Genomic DNA, 8,507 nt, shown 5'->3' with positions numbered 1-8,507 from the left:
CGCTCTAATGATAGTTGTTAACAATATAGGTCCCTGGGCCCTAAACATTTTATTTCTTGGAATAGTCAGAATACAAGAACTATAGAATTTCCTATAGCTTTTATTATATCGGCTATAGTATTCACTCTAAATGGATTCATTTTGTCAAATGCTGGTGCATGATCTCAAAGGACACAGGATAGAGGATTGCTGAGAAGGGAAAAGTCAATGAGCCAGGTCCAAACTTTGGGCTGATAGAGAAGGACCAATCTCAGGGAGGCAAAGCTGTGGGAAGCTGGACCCCGCAGGTTGGGGTGTGTGTTTTAGAAAAGACAGATTCCACATCAGATCAAAGCCCAGGCTGCAGGTTCAGCATGAGTTATGTGTAGCGAGCCCTAGCAAGTTTTTCTGCTAAAGTCTTTATAGTTTCCTGGAAGTCTTCCTCAGCTAAGACTTCTCTGTCCTCAGTAAACCTTTCTTGTAAAGAGGGTGTCAGTACCACAAAACTAAGTTGTGAATCCACTGAACTGCCAACTTCCTGGAGGCCGGCACTGAGCCTGAGACTGGCTCCAGCCAGACTGAACCGGCTTTTCCAGGTGTCTTGACTGGAGGAGCTGATCCAGAACTTACCACAAAAAAAAAAAAAAAAAAAAAAATGGGGCATCAACTTATGCTCTCTTCTCCTTTGGAGTTGGTTTTGCTTTATGGCACCAACAGTAAAGACCAGGAATAGAAATGAGATATTCTCAGGGCTAACTACAGGCTACCTAGCTTTGCAACAAGGGACAACAGGAACACTACCCCGCTCACCTCCAAAAGACTGCTGTAAAAATAGGCCAAGATGAGGCTGAATCTGCAAGCACAAAAGCTCAATTGAAGCACGACTCGGCCCCAGTGGCCCTCCCTTTTGGACCTGCTGCTCCTGTTTCACAGGCCTCATTTCCTCCCCACCCCTACCTGATGTTATGGAGAACCTAAATACCCTGTCTCTGCTCTCCCCAGTCCCTACCTGGAAGGCTCCACACTCTTGTCTGTCTTGCAACTTTTGAGGTCCAGTTCTGCTTGCAACCTTTTTAATCAAGAAGTACTTGCTTGGCAAGCCCTGAGCTCCAGAAACCCAAACTGCATGCGTGATCTATGGTGCTGGTTCTGAACTCTGACTCCAAAACAAAACTTTCTGAGGAGCTTTTAAATATTTTCCACCACCTTCCTCAGGCTGTCTGACTGAAATTTTGGGAGAAGACCTTCTGCTGTTATTGCTATTGTTACTTTTTAATGTTTCCACAGAATTTCACTTAGGAATCATAGGCCTATAAATAAAACTGGCACACTTGACATATATCATATTGTTTTTCAATTATTTCAAGTTTAAAAAACTACTTTTGTGTTTTCCTACAATTCATCCACACTCCTTTCACCTGGGATAGGGCTTCACACACACACACACACACACACACACACACGCCTGCTACACACACATGCACATACACATATGCATGCTACACACACATGCACATACACATATGCACACAAACATACACAGCACGCACATGCATACACACATATGCACATATACACACACATACACACTACACACACACACACACACATACAGCCCAGTGCAGTACCATGATACTGCACACAATAAATCATTGGTGCTGGATTACCATAACTGAGAAGAAAAGGAGGAAATGGGATGGTGGGAGGATGAATTGTTTATATTATCTTTCTTTTGTTGTGATTCCATGAAGAGCAAATCTTACACATGACTCACATCATCCTCTAAAGAGCTGGTCTTAAAGTGGGGGTGGGGAGCTATTAGTAATCACTATACCATAGGACAAGGCACATGTTCCCATTAAAACTCCCTCAGGTGAGAGAGTGTCACCATGGGGGTGCAGAGGCAATGGTGTAAAAAAAGGATGTAAGTAAAGCCAAGACTTAGCAAAACTGAGAAACCAGCAGAAATATAACTAGTAATGATAACAAGTGCTGTTTTGAGTGGTAGTTGTCACATGCCAGGTGCTGCACTGAGTAGGTCTTGATAGAGATATCACCATTCCTACCTTAAAGATGGCGAAATTAAGTTCTGTTGAAGTTAGGTGCTTTGTCCAAGTCACAAACAACAGAATCCATATTCTAACCCAGTCTCGTCAGACCCCAGAGCTGGAGTGTTTACCATCCTTCTGTTTCTTAGGCTCACCCCGCCTACTTTTCTCTGCCCTCTCAGCAGAACAGCTCTCACTATTTTCTCATCTACTTGCATGTGATCTAAAATGGCTGCCTCTTTTCTACAGCTTTTCTAGAGACCTCTATCTCTATGATTCCCAGTTAAAATTTTTTGAAGAATCTGATTTTCCAATGAATGGGTGACCTTTAAATCGAGTGTTCACTGGGGATGCAATCAGTCATGGCCAGGAGGATCACCCAGAGCCTTGTTGGTAAGGCAAGTTGCCGGATATGTCCATCTACTAGGATCTCATATGCCATCCCTGAAGCCAAAACTCTGGAGTAGGCAATTAAACTTGCCACTTCCCTTGCTTGTGGATTCAGGATAATAATGGTACACACCTACAGGGCTATTTTGAGATTTAAAGGAGTTAATTTATGTCAAGTGCACAGAACAGTGTCTGGCACATAGTAATTGCTATGGATGGCATTATTATTCAAGTTGTACTACAAACCGCTTTTGCTCTGGTTCACCAGTATGCTATGCCCTTGACCTCAGCTTGGTTTGTTGGCTTTGATCCACCCCTTTCAAGATGTGCCTCAACAACTACCAAACTTAATCATCTCAGAAAACATATCCTTCTCTAGTACAGCTTTAATAACATCCTTAGATAAGCAAAGGTAGATGATCTCAGTCTGAAAATGTGCAGTTATTCTAAAATGACTGAAACTAAGGCCAACCTTTATCTTTGAGAAAGGAATTATAAAAACCAGATCTTATAGGAAGAGAATTGAGTTCATGCCAATGACAAGAGAAATGCCTTGCAACAAACTCTGCCCCTAAAGCTGCATGTTTTCATTTAACAGGAGACAAATTCATTAATGACCCCAAATAATAGGTAAAAAGGACTATCATACTGAGCTTGTTCAGATAAAGTGAGTTATGCATTTACTCGATATCCCTAAGAAATGCTACCCCAAGCAAACTGGGGGATTTAAACCTTTCAAGATCATTGCTATGAATCTCAGCACAGTTCTTCTAGAATCAACTTAAGCAATGCCTTGTCCAAAATAAGCAAACTCGTTGATTTGAAAAAGAATAAATAAAGTACAAAGAGGGACGGCTGTGCCATGAATCATTATGCAAACAAATAAGATATGGAATTTCTGTCTTGGTTGTGATACATGTTATCATAACTACCATTAATTTACACGTGTGCCATTTCAAATGTCTCATTTGATACTCCCAACTATTGCTCTGCGAGCAAAGTAACAGATGATAAAGTTGAGGCTAGGTAATGAGTTATTTCTTGCTGCTGCTAGTAAGATCATGGCACTAGAACCCAGATCTTCTGATTCTTCTGTCCCATCATGTCTCTCTGTGGGGTGTTTCTTGTGTAAGCTGTGGAAGAAGGCTTCAAATAGTGAAATCAACTGGTTGAGAAATAATTAGCATCTTTTCAAGTGTGCTCCTTAAGTCGCTATTGTGTCATGATACCCTGAGTTCCTAAGTTTGTGAACTGTTCCCCATGTAGCCTATGATATATAATGTGCATTTGTTTATTAAAAACTCTGAGCAATCCCACCCCAAAGAAATCTATATCATCTATACTAACTCTGCATTCCTCAAACTTATTAATCATAAACTCTTTGTATTATTTATTAATATCACACAGGGGAATATTCTTTGGACAATATTTCAAACTATCTTAAAGATAAGTGTGCAGTGACATGAGTAAATTAAACAAAAAATATGCCTTATTCTACCTTGGCTGTTCCCCAGTTTCTTTGACCCAAACCGATTTCTGAAAGTAATATTAATTCTAAGTAAGATCTCTGCAGATGCAGGGTATTATCAGGAGCATGTGAGGAAAGGTGAGATTGTAAAGAATTGAACAGGCATCAGGAGGGAAGATCAATACAGAAACAGCTCTGCCTCCCACCTCCCAGTGACTTGCAGAAACTCTGGGTGGCCTCACACTTCACTTTTTCTCTCCACCTACTTTAGCTTTTCATTTGTTAAGGGTTATAACAGCAGTTTGAGGAATAAGATGTTTCTCCACCCATTGCCCCTCTGTAACTTTCCCCATTGTCCTTAGTCTTCAGAGAGGAAACTTGGCCTTTCTGGAGGTTATGGGAAGGTCACTCTGTGATTGTATAGAACAAAGACTGGTGGCATTAAGGAAAAGGGGAAAGTAAATTGTGTGCCTTCCAGAAACCTTTATCAAGTATTAATTAACCAGTCAATTGAAATCCACTGAACCAACAGGGAGCCCTTTCTTTATTAAATGACTTTTTCACACCTTCTTATCACTGGCTGCTACTTGCCGGTTGACTAATAAGTCACCTTCCCTGGAGAGAATTAATGTTGACTTTTCTTGACTTCACATCTTTATATCCATATTAAATTAATTGGGCTATGTTGCCAGTATACTGCACATATGTCCCATGGATGGGGTTCAGGACACACTATCCGCAAACATAGCACCTTGGCATTTCCTATTCTCACCTTCTTCCTCCCTTCTCCCAGAAGTAGGCCAGAAATTCTAGCTGACCTTCCTCTGAAGTGGGTCAGAAGACTCACTCCAGGGAGATTCTCTCTCTATCTGGAGAAAAGGAGCCAAGACACAGAGGCGCCAAGAATCTGAAGGAACAGGCCTTGCTTAAGTACCCCCCTCACCCCGGTCATTACCATGAGGTCATTCTCCCTTTCTTATAATTGAACTTCTACACAACAGCCCACTCTTCTTCACACCTAAGCATAAGAATACAGTTCTCTCTGTCTCTTTGGATCTTCACTTTTAAGACTCCTGGAACACATAAAACCTGTATTAAATAAATGTGTGTAGTTTTTTCTTGTTAATCTATCTTTTGCTATGGGGGCTTCAACCATGAATCTTGCAATGGGTGAAAAAAACATTGATTTCTTTTCCTTCCCCTATACCCACTCAGGCAAACGCATGAGCTTCCCAGTCTCTGCCATTCTAAGAAGCAGTTATTTTTTAAAAGCTTCCTCATCCTCCACCTAAGGAGAGTTCAGGGCTTAGCACCAGGGCACTTTCAGTGAAGCTGTGTTTTCCTTCTCATTTGATCCAAAATGGTCTAAGCCTCCCAGAACTCCTTCCTTACTCTCAGGAAGGTTTTCCAGGAAGCAGTCCTGAAGTTTAAGATAATGTGTCCTAGAGGACACAGGGACACAGGTAAGCCTCTCTTTTGGCCCAGAGGCTATTGACATGGCCCAGGCAGGCAATGTGTTTATTATTGAAGGGTTTCTCAAGGTTGAAGGTGAGTTAGCACCTTCCTGATGGCCAACTGGGAGATGCTGCTTTTTCCAACTTTCCTGTACCCAAAGAGACACTGCACTCTTTCACAGTTCCTTCCAGCAAAGACAGTTGCCTAAGGTCTGGGGTCCTGGAGTAGAGACTACCCAGCTTGACTGCTTTTATCTGCACTTTTGAGTCACTCTCTAGGAAGCACACTATTATCTCCTTTTATCTTCCTCTTGCTCAAAGAAAGGGCAGAATTAACTTTCTAAACATGACAGAGCGACTTTAACCACCCAGGACAGATAAAAGAGCCCTGCTCAGATGATTCCTCACCTTGGATGAGGGGGTGTGACATAATGGCAATAAACTGGGAATATAGCAAGGTCTGTTGGTTCAGGTTGTCCTGTGTGTCCTCTGTCTTTAGATGAGGGTATCCCTTTCCTCAAGGTTGGGGAGGGCACCTCTGGAGGGAGGGTGGGTGACCCACTATGGGAAGAAGGTCCTGGGTGTTGTGACCTGCTCCAGGGGAGGAGAGCAAAAGGAAGTCAAACATGATCTTCCTGCTTTGGCTGCTTCCACAAAATGCCAAAGTGCCGTATTTTGGGGTAGCATGCTCTGAATCTCTGGAGACGTATAATTTTACCTCTTTCTTTTTAAAATTAGCACTATAGATTCCACAATTTAGTGGCTACCAATGAAATCCTTTTTCACTCTTCAGCTCTTGGCTGTGACCCTCAAATTAGACCAGATGCCAATCATGTTGGCTCTCAAAGAGAGGCAGGTTTTAAAAAAACAAAAAATAAAGTTTTAAAAGGTTGCTTTCGAGGGGACTACAAGCATCTTATCAGCCATCTTTAAACAGTTGGTAGTGACTTCCTGAGGCACTGAGGCTGCACAGGTTTAAAAAAGGATGTTAAGGGTTGTCTGTGCTACACGTAAACTAGGGGAGCTGGACCAAAGTTTCTTTAAAGACAGAGGGATGCTAAAATGAAGAGAACAGGAGATCTGAGTTTCCTTCCCCAAGAATGCTGGGGAACTTAGAGTCCAATTCTCTCTGCAGTCCCCACAGCAATAGAGCGGGGCAGGTTCTCGTGACCAGGAAGTAGTACCAATACCACCTGAGCAGCTGCCCCACTCTAGCCCCTACATTTGGTCTCCTCTGATCCTGCTTTACATGAGCAATTAGACTCGGAGGCCACCAGTGGCTAGTGGCCCATTGTCACCCAAAGCCTGACGCCACATGCCTCCCCTCAACCAATCTGCCTTTTTATAGACAAAGTGAAGAAGAGACACCACACAAAGGCAAGCAGCCTGATGTCATCAGATACTGAACAGAAAAGAGACCCAAAGATCAACTGGTTTCTAAGTGTGTCCAAAGACCACCTGCATCAGGACCACCCAGAGAGTATGTTTAGAAATGCAGATTCCTGATCCCACCCACTCCCAGACAAACTGAATTAGTTGGTGACTGGTATGTATCCCACATTTTGTATGTCATATATTTTGGTCCAAATGTCAAAAAGAATGGAGTATATGGCTTATCCTCTGTGGGCCTAAAAGAACTAGTGAGGGCAAAGCCAGGGTGGTCTCCAAATATTGCCCCTTCGGGCTCTGCCCACTCCACCCCACTGCTTCTGGGACACAGATAAGGTGGAGAAATGAAACCAGCTTGGTAAACATATTTTGCTCTTCACCATCTGTTTATTGTTTTCAAGCCATTTGTTTGTTCTCATGAACTACTTTGGCTATTAAGGCCCCAAGGAGTAATGATTAAAGTCATATTTTGGACTTGGAACACCATAATTTAAATTCTGACTTTGCTACTTCCTGGCTGTAAAACCCTGAGTAAGTTACTTATCCTTTCTGTGCCTCAGTTTTATGATTTAAAAAATAATAGTATCTGAATAGACACAGGACACACCACCCCAAATAAGGCTATAAGAGACAAGAATACACCATCCCAAAACATGCTTTTTGGTCATCTTGATTATTTGAACCTGGTCATTTTGAGAAACTGCCACTACAGGAGTTGCTATAAAAGTTTTTCTTCTGTGTGAGAAATTGACATCTATGAAGGAAGGCTCTATTTGAAAGAGTGTCTCCCAGTCTGCTCCAAGAAGAAAAGAATGAGTAGATTACTCAAGATTCAATGGAGGGGCACCTATTTACATCTGTTCAACAAACCTTACATTGTATTAATGTGCTTTTCCTCACCATCCCACACCATTCTTTCTTTGATTCAGAAAATGATGGATTTGAGCCAAATATTTAGGGGGACAGGGACAGAGGCAGGAGTGTGTACCATTCCTGAAGTTCTGCAATACCAGGTCAATGTGTGGCATGGATGGAGCAAGCCATATTCTATCTCCCTGCTCCAAAAATCCATTTAATGTATTCTCCTCAGAAAGAGGACTATCAGATATTAAATCAATAAGAACAGATAGTACAGTTGATCTTAGCCAAAAAGCTGAGGAGCAATATAAGCCTAATGTTTAAACATGTCTTCAGGAACTTCTCTAGAATTTACTTTTCTATGGATGTTCTCCCCATGTATGTAGGAAGTGTACATGTTGATAAACTTCTGTTTTTCTCTTATTAATTAGTCTTTTTTGATAGGGAGTCCCTGCTAAGAAGGGTAAAAAGGAAATTATTTTTCTTTCCCTATTTTTATTGTTGGAAGTGTTGTACTAATTAATACAAGTTGTGACATTTCAACTAAGACAGATTGTGAGAATTTAGATAGTAATACACATAGAGTTTTAAACAGAGCCCAGTATGAGGTAAGTGCTCAGTAAGTGTAAACTGTCATCCTTATTATTATTGGTTTCTCTCCTATGATCATTTCTAAAGATAGGAGGAGAGTTTAACTATGCATTTGGCTAGCATGGGTGTAATGCTGATGGACATTAACCCAGTTACAATCTTAGGTCATTAGTTGTTTATTCTCTCTCTTGGCCATCTCAGTCAAGGTCATTCACTGCCCTTGAGATTCTGCCCAGGTGCACGTTCAGTGAGGACTGAGCTTAGCTAGTACAGAACTCCATGAGGCAGGGGTGTGGTAGAAACCTAATCATGCCTCTGTAACTATGCACA

At 41.8% G+C, this 8,507-nt stretch overlaps 1 non-coding gene across 1 annotated transcript; it reads right to left on the bottom strand.

The window, feature by feature from the left end:
* Positions 1 to 7,705: 7,705 nt before the first annotated feature.
* Positions 7,706 to 7,893, bottom strand: LOC143396130 (U2 spliceosomal RNA). Its single transcript, XR_013091006.1, has one exon. It is a non-coding gene; the product is annotated as a U2 spliceosomal RNA (small nuclear RNA).
* Between the last annotated feature and the right edge of the window lie 614 nt (positions 7,894 to 8,507).

Source organism: Callospermophilus lateralis, chromosome 3, assembly GCF_048772815.1.
Source record: "Callospermophilus lateralis isolate mCalLat2 chromosome 3, mCalLat2.hap1, whole genome shotgun sequence".
NCBI lineage: Eukaryota > Metazoa > Chordata > Mammalia > Rodentia > Sciuridae > Callospermophilus > Callospermophilus lateralis.
The sequence above is the reverse complement of the archived record's forward strand: the minus strand, read 5'-3'. Positions and strand labels throughout refer to the sequence as shown.